Below are 8,952 nucleotides of genomic sequence, written 5' to 3'. Positions count from 1 at the left end.
GATAGTGTTTGGAATGATTTTGACAGAAAATGGACACGTTTTATAAACAATCGACAAGCTGATCCTCCATCTCTGCTGTCCAAATCCTTTTGTGCTGCGCCATGACTGCGTTTCTTATGCTTCCGTCTTCTGTCAGCTCGCTTTCTGATTGGATATTGTTTCGTTTCACGTGATAATCTCCAGATCGTACGTGCGTTTGTTCTCGGGGTTCCCCCCACACATCAGGATTTCTGATCGTAAATATTCAACATGTTGAATATTTACGATCAGAAATCCTGATGTGTGGGGGGAACCCCGAGAACAAACGCACGTACGATCTGGAGATTATCACGTGAAACGAAACAATATCCAATCAGAAAGCGAGCTGACAGAAGACGGAAGCATAACAAACGCAATCATGGCGCAGCACGAAAGGGACTGGTTGAAAATCTGTTGGTGTGTGTTGTCTTTGTCACATTTGGCACACCAAACACTATAGGAGCAAAACGGTTAAATCTAGGATTTTTTGTCCTCATATTTGTGGTCTCTCCCATTTTGAAAATCTTTTAAGATTTTAAATATCTTTTAGTGTGTACCCAGCATTACTGAGCAAAAAAATGGATAACTGTGAGATAATGTTTAAAATAAGAAGAAAGGTCACAATTACAAAACAATAGGAAATATGTCAAAATTGTGAGATATAAAGTCTGCGTTAGTGTTTCATATGCTAGTGATGAGAAATGTTTGCCTTAGCAAGTGCCATTAATGAAAATTGTACAATAAAAGATGAATTTGTCTGCGTATAGAAAAGAAACTTGATTGTTTGTTGCCAAAAAAACAAACAAACTGCTGATTCAGATCAGTGCAAAACATTTCACTGATTATATTGCATGAATCTATCTTTGCTCTTGTAAATAATTAAAGTTTCAATAAAATGTATTTAATTCTTTGTGGGGAGGGACAGCAAAATGTAATAAAATTTGCTTAATCGTGCATTAATTATACATTCAGCTTTGTAATGAGTTAATCAGCCTTTTCCATTCTACAGATACTTTTCATTTGGTATGAAAACAGCGGAGTATCACCAGAATATTGAAATAACCCCATATGACATTTTCTTGAGATGGTTGCAATACTTTTTTAAAGATTTTTTAAAGATGTTTAAGAAATATCATCTCCTGATACTAAGATGCTGTTGAATGCTTGAATCTGATTGGCTGACGAGCATTCTAAGGTGTGCAATTATTTTCAGGGAAACGCACGGCTAAGGTAGTATAAGCGGAATAATTGACTAATAATTATTTCTTATCTAGTCTGATTTTATTATTTCATCTTTTGTCCTTATACTGTATTCTGTACAAAAACTCAAAGCATGCAGACAAACAGCCATAAAAATGCATACTGAGTACACAGAGCACTTTAGAAAGAGAGTGGGTGCTTACATTTTTTTTTAAGAATCATACAAGTGCTCAATTATTTATACCCTACAAAAATATGTACAGTCCTCCAAGATTTTACAGAAAAATTTGAATAGTATTTGTCACTGCTGGCTGTCATTTTTACACAATGCCCGTCGAGACAAACAGCGAGTAGGTAATTACAGCCATACCTTTCCGCCATACCTTTCCGCCATCCCTTCCCCCTCTTACAACTGCCTTCACACACCCTGTTAGCAACATTGTTCATTAAATGCTGCACTACTACAACTACCCAGGAGTCTTTGAAAGGGTCTTATTGGGAGCCATCAAACAGAAGCACTCGGATAATGACACTGTCAGGAGCAAGAGGAGTGATATCCTGAGAGCAGGGCCTTCACACGTCACGTTATCAGAAGGCAGCGAGGTTTTACTTTAATTAAGTGAAGTACAGATTTACTTTAATGAAGTCCCGGAAAAAATTTAGCCATCTATTAGGAGCCAAATCATTAGAAATGGTCACGTGACTTTGACTTTTACCAGTTATTCAGGTGAAACTTGTGCAGCATTAGAGTTCATTTTTGGCAGAAATTAAGAAAATTTCAGAAACTTTATAAACCGAAGTTTGCTGTTCCTTTTACAATTCTTAAAACAGTAAAAAATTTGAAAAATAAAATGCATTTGCACAGCTTCAAAATCAACTGGAAAAATAAAGTTTATATTCTGTTAAAGGGATATGATGTTGCTAAAAAGAACATTATTTTATGTATTTGGTGTAATGAAATGTGTTTATGCAGTTTAAAGTAAAAAAAACACATTATTTTCCACATACTGTACATTATTGTTTCTCCTCTATGCCCCACCTTTTTGAAACGCGTCGATTTTTACAAAGCTCATCGGTCTGAAAAGCGAGGTGTACTCTGATTGGCCAGCTATCCAGTGCGTTGTGATTGGCCGAATACCTCAAGCTGTAAGAACGAGCCGTTTTAGGTAGGCGTGGCTGACTCTTAACTTTTATAAAGGATTTGAGACTTTAGTCTTTGCAACTTTACAGATCTTCTTTATGCACCAAGAGCTTGTAACACTCCAAAGAGAAAGGAAAAATTGAAATCGCATCTTATCACCCCTTTAAATTATCAGACTTTTTAAAAAGTTATGCAAATCTTCCTACATAGTGAGGTAGATATGTGGGGGCGTGTAAGAACGAGCCGTTTTAGGTAGGCGTGGCTGACTCTTAACTTTTATAAAGGATTTGAGACTTTAGTCTTTGCAACTTTACAGATCTTCTTTATGCACCAAGAGCTTGTAACACTCCAAAGAGAAAGGAAAAATTGAAATCGCATCATATCACCCCTTTAAATTATCAGACTTTTTTTTTTAAAAATTTATATTATTGGTTACTTTTTTAAGAATCACTTTTTAACCTGATGTTTAAGTTTTTGTTCTTTTTTATGTTCTGTAAGGAATAGTTCACCGAAAAATGAAGATTATGTTATTTAAAAGGTCAATTTTTGGACAATACACACCTATCATTTTGTGATGACTTGATAAGGAACAACAAAAAAAATTAAATGTCTAAAGCATTTTCATTTCTGACTGTCGAATATGCCAATAGTATTCAACCAATCATCATGCTTCAAATCATTACTGCTGGCCTTCAATCATAATTGCAAGTTACTTTAATGCATTTATGCCGAAAAAATTAATGCTGATATTCTCCAAAACCCAAAACTTGCCTAGGGCATTTCCAAACTTCTGGAGGGCACTGCATATTTTTCGTAATCCTTTTTTTCATAATGCGGACTGGAGATTTTTAAATGGTCAAAAATGACTCAAAATTACCATAAAACTTCTATAAAAGTAGGGCATATGATTCATGCATTGTATTCCAAGTGTGCCGAAGCCATAAGATCGTGTTGTGTGAGCAACAGATTCAAATTTAAGTCATTTTTTGTTGAAAATCTTCCTGTCCGCCCAGTTCTAAAATCTCATTCAGTTCAAACTTGACTTCAATGATCAGACATATATATTTGAATTTATGTAGATGAGATAATCCAGAATAATGACTCAGATTGCTTGCAAGTTACTTTAAAAGATTTACGCCAAGAAATTAATGCAGACAGTGTCCAAAACATTTTGCCTAGGGCATTTCCAAACTTTTGGAGGGCACTGCATATTTTTCCGAAATGCTGTTTTTCATAATGTGGACTGAGGATTTTGAAACCCTCAAAAATAAAAAATAAAAGTGCTATAAAAGCAGTGCATATGATTCATGCATTATATTCCAAGTCTGCTAAAATCATATGATAGTGTTTTGTGAGGAACAGATTCAAATGTAAGTTGTTTTCAGTTGAAAATCTTCTCTTCCGCCTAAAATCTCATGTGGCATCAATGAGACATTTTTGAATTTAGATGAGAGAATTAAGATTCCCAATAAATAATGACTTCGATTTTGTTACGTTCCTTCCGTTTGGCTTCAGAAGACTTGCAATGAGGCTGTGTCAGTCTGTCAAATGTTTCTTTGCACATGCATGATATGTTAGCTTGAACTTTAATAATATCTGGTGTTCCAATAACTTCTTTTGAGAAAAACATAACTGTTATGTGGTCAAAAACTTTATTGATTCAAACTAATAATAGTCATTGCAGGAAATGGCCTCACCATCATTAAAAAACATTGGACTTTAATTTTAAAGTTTTCTCAAATATTTAAATATATGATTCACAATTATTAGATCCACATCTAGGTAAAGAAAGAAATCAACTGTGGCTCCTACAGATAGCTTTATGGTGCTGTATGTGATATATATATATACTGTATATTATTATTATTTTTTTTTTTTTGTGACACAGTTGCCAGTTTCACAGGAAAGAAAGCCATAAAGGTTTGGAACAAATGAGGGTGAGTAACAGAATTTATTTATTTGTTTATTTACTTGTTTTATTTTATTAATTTGTTTGAGTGAACTATTCAATATTTTGCTCTGCTCTCCTGATGAACTGTGCAATATTTCCAATTGATCCGTCAAGTTTACCAGGATCTTTCCAAATCTGGCCTGCACTCGATGAATCAATGTCCTCCAGCTGATGGCCGGATGATTGTTTGTGCAGGATTACAAGCTGTATAGGTTTGTTAGGGCAGAGGATAAAGCTGAGAGCCAGATGCTCATCTTTGAGTGAGCGCGGTTCATCTTTCTTATCAGCTGTTTGTTTGTGTGTATGTTTACCCTGGCCTGTGATGGCTGGAGGTATATTTGCCTGAGGCATTTGATTGCATCAGTCTCACTCTTTGCCCTGGTCCAATTCCTCTCCAGTGATTTACTTCCTTCTGTAATTACAGCTAAATCTCTCATTCTCACCCACACCCTGCAACCTCTGGCTGGCCTGAGAGCTGCCAATATCCCACATGGTACTTTTAAAAGATGTCTGGAGCTAGAAAAGTTTGGGCTAAAGATGGTTGTGACGTCGACACGACTCCACATGGAGAAGATTGAGCTCATAAATATTAATTAGCAAGGCTTCTAGTAAAATTACTGTTGCTATTTATAAATTGCCCTGTGCAGATGTGCCAGTTTTATACACAGTCCACACTGGTTTTGCATTGAGATACAAATGACCTTTTGATCTTAAAGGGATGGTTCACCCAAAAATGAAAATTCTGTCATCATTTACTCACCCTCATGTCGTTCCAAACTTGTATGAGTTGCTTTCTTATGTTGAACACAAAAGAAGATATTTTGAAGATTGCTGGTAATCAAACAGTTGGTGGTTGCCATTGACTTCCATAGTATATTTTTTTCCTACTATGGAAGTCAATGGCAAACACTAACTGTTTGATTACCAGCAATCTTCAAAATATCTTCTTTTGTGTTCAACATAAGAAAGCAACTCATACAAGTTTGGAACGACATGAGGGTGAGTAAATGATGACAGAATTTTTGGGTGAACTATCCCTTTAATTATTAATGAATTTGTGTTGCATCAAATGAATGAGATCAAGTCCATAGTATAGCTCATTCTAATATGATAATTAGGTGCTCAAGAAACATTTCTTATTATTATTGATGCTGGAATTAAAAAATTTTGGGAAAACTGTGATTCAAAAGCTTGGGGTAAGAAAGATTTTACAAAAGAAAAGAAATTAATAATGCTATTAAGCAAGGATGCATTAAATTCATCAAAAGTTACAGTAAAGAGTTTTATAATGTAACAAATACAAAACATTACATAAGAAAGCAACTCATACAGGTTTGGAACGACATGAGGGTGAGTAAATGATGATAGAATTTTTGGGTGAACTATCCCTTTAATTATTAATGAATTTGTGTTGCATCAAATGAATGAGATCAAGTCCATAGTATAGCTCATTCTAATATGATAATTAGGTGCTCAAGAAACATTTCTTATTATTATTGATGCTGGAATTAAATTTTTTTGGGAAAACTGTGATTCAAAAGCTTGGGGTAAGAAAGATTTTACAAAAGAAAATAAATTAATAATGCTATTAAGCAAGGATGCATTAAATTCATCAAAAGTTACAGTAAAGAGATTTATAATGTAACAAATACAAAACATTTCCATTTCAGATCAACTTTCTATGCTTCAAAATGTGTCAAAAATGTATCAAAATGTATCACGGTTTCTGTTATTACTAATATTACCAGCAAAAACATTGATAATAGTAAGCAACAATATTAATAATTGAGCACCAATAATAACTGATAATAACTGAACAGCAAATTAGCATATTAGAAGGATTTCTTAAGGATTATAAAGACTGGAGTAATGATGCTGAAAAATCAGCTTTGCAACACTGTAATAAATACTGTACATTTTAAAATGTATTTAAACTGAAAGGAGTTATTGTGCTGATTAATTCATAGTGGAAGCTTTAAAGGGTTAGTTCACCCAAAAATGAAAATTAGCCCATAAATTACTCACCCTCAAGTCATCATAGGAGTATATGACTTTCATCTTTCAGACGAATCCAGTCGGAGTTATATAAAAAATTGTCTTTGATCTTTCAAGCTGTTTAATGCCACTCAGCGGGTGTTGCATGCATCAGTCCAAAAGCAGTTAAATAAAAAGCGCCCATCCATTAAAAAAAAGTGTCTCACACGGCTCCGGGGGGTGAACAAAGGCCTTCTGTAGCGAATCGATGCATTTTTGTAAGAAAAATATCCATATTCAAAACGTAATAATCTCTTTAATGTAGCTTGCGCTCACTGTTGTACACGGAAGCAGCTCCGGGCGGATGACGTATGAGTTCAGCGTTGCGCATGCGCCGCTCAGAAGTGACAAACGCGGAAGCGCAGGGGAGAGATCAAAACAAAACAACGGTCACTTATTAGAAGTACAAAACGAGGATTTGTAAAGAAGTATGTCTGAGGATTTCGATATAAGCCAAGAGGAGACTGGTTTTCCACTAAAGTTAGGAAACTTTGCTTCCTTTGCTCCTGTTAACAAACGTTGGTTTTCACGAGACTCACCGGCGCATGCGCAATGCTGAACTCATACGTCGTACGAGAGTCATTTATGGGCTAATTTTCATTTTTGGGTGAACTAACCCTTTAAGATAATATACAGTAAAAAATAATATTAATTAAAATTATAAAAATATTTTAAAATCAAATCAATATATTTTATTCAACCATATTTATTTATTTAGTGAGTACAATAAAGCCTATCAGGGAAATAAAATTATATCACCCTTACATTACCCTTTCACAGCTTATTATCAGAAATGTGTTTTTAAAGTGAGCCAGCAGAGGTTTATGTTTTAGTATCAGCCGTCTAAGTTCGGTTGAGTGGGCTAAAAGTGGAGGTTCCTTCCCCCCTGGCCTGTCTGGAGCAAGTGGCGCATCTGTGAGAAGAGCTGTACCATTTCCCTCCAAATCTGTTTCCTCATCAAGATGGGATTGTTTAAAACATCTCATCTCCACAGCATATGGCAGCCTCCTCGCCCTGATGGGAGGAATAGAACTGCTGGTGATTGTTTCCATAAATCATTGCAGCCAGTAACTTTTTTCCAAGCCTTTAGTGAGCGATATAATATCAGGATTTCAGGCTGACTCTTGCACGCCGGTGATTTAGCATGCAAGGGGGTAGTGGGTTCATTGCTCTTAAAATGGCGGTCGTCGACTGTGGTTTGATTTGAAGAAACAAGGATGGTTGCAAACGTGCTGTTTGGTGGAGCAGGTGTCTGAGTGGGCGACCCATAATTCACTCTGCCTCTTCAAAACGTGCTCGCTGATCAGCTAACAGCACAAAGACATGTCAATTTTGTCATAAAAGTCCTTAAAGGGATAGTTCACTTTTATGTCATTCCAATGAATTTCTTTCTTCTATATGTGGAACAAAAAGGAGCAGTGTAAACATCATTAACACAAAAGAAAATATTTAAAAACTGTCCATTCAATATATGAACAAAAACATAAAAAAAGCCGTACAAGTTGGAACAGCATTGAACGAAAGCTTGTTTCTGCCACAGGACAAAAAAAAAAAAAAAAAATGGTAATTGTGACTTTTTTTCTCACAATTCAGATTTTTTTTTAAAAATATATAAACTCACAATTCTGAAGGGAAAAAAAGAATTCTCACGAGAGTTTATGTCTCACAATTTCTGTATATTTATATATGGCAATTCTGACTTTTTATCTTGAAATAAAGAGTTTTTTTTCTTGCAGTTGTGAGTTTATATCTCACAATTCCGATTTTTCTTCTCAGAATTGCAAGTTTATATGTCACAATTATGAGTTTATCTCACAATTTTGACATGTCATAATTCTGACTTTTTTCTCGCAATTCTGACTTTTTTCTCGCAATTGAGTTTGTCTCGCAGTTCTGAGTTTTTATCTCAAAATTCTGACTTTTCTTCTCAGAATTGCTAGTTTATATCTTGCAATTCTGACTTTTTATCTCAAAATTCTGACTTTTCTTCTCAGAATTGCTTGTTTATATCTCACAATTCTGACTTTTTATCTTATAATTCTGACTTTGTCTCAAAATTCAGAATTGCGAGAAAAAAAAATCCTAATTCTGAGATATAAACTCAGAATTGCAAGAAAAAAAGTCTGACTTGCGAGGTAAAAAGTAACAATTACCTTTAAAAAAATTTTTTTTTTATCTCATGGTGTAAATGGGATGAATTTATAAATTCCTAAATGTAAATGATGAATTTTTGAGTGAACTATGACTTTAAATCTAAACATTTTATGATCGTAGTGGCATTTTTAACAAATAATACAGTCATTAGTCCATACCTGGCTGCACAAATGAGGTAAATATAAGCACCTTAAAAGATGAACTGAAAATGTATCTTTTAGCATCCCAGCATCTTTTATCATACTGTCCTCAGATCATTATACCGCATCTCTCAGATGAGGAATCTGCAGAATCCTGCTTTATTTACACCAGGGGCCAATTTATCCTTCTGTCTCTCAGTTTTGTATTTACATCAACGCCGGCTCTGATACACACAAGTAATTATAACAGGTTTCCTATTGAACTGTATCACTGCATGCGCTTGCAGCATCATCCAATTACTGCCCCCGAGTCT

This window comes from Sinocyclocheilus rhinocerous, unplaced genomic scaffold, assembly GCF_001515625.1.
Source record: "Sinocyclocheilus rhinocerous isolate Xijiao unplaced genomic scaffold, SAMN03320098_v1.1 scaffold1697, whole genome shotgun sequence".
NCBI classification, from domain to species: domain Eukaryota; kingdom Metazoa; phylum Chordata; class Actinopteri; order Cypriniformes; family Cyprinidae; genus Sinocyclocheilus; species Sinocyclocheilus rhinocerous.
Note: the sequence above shows the minus strand (reverse complement) of the source record.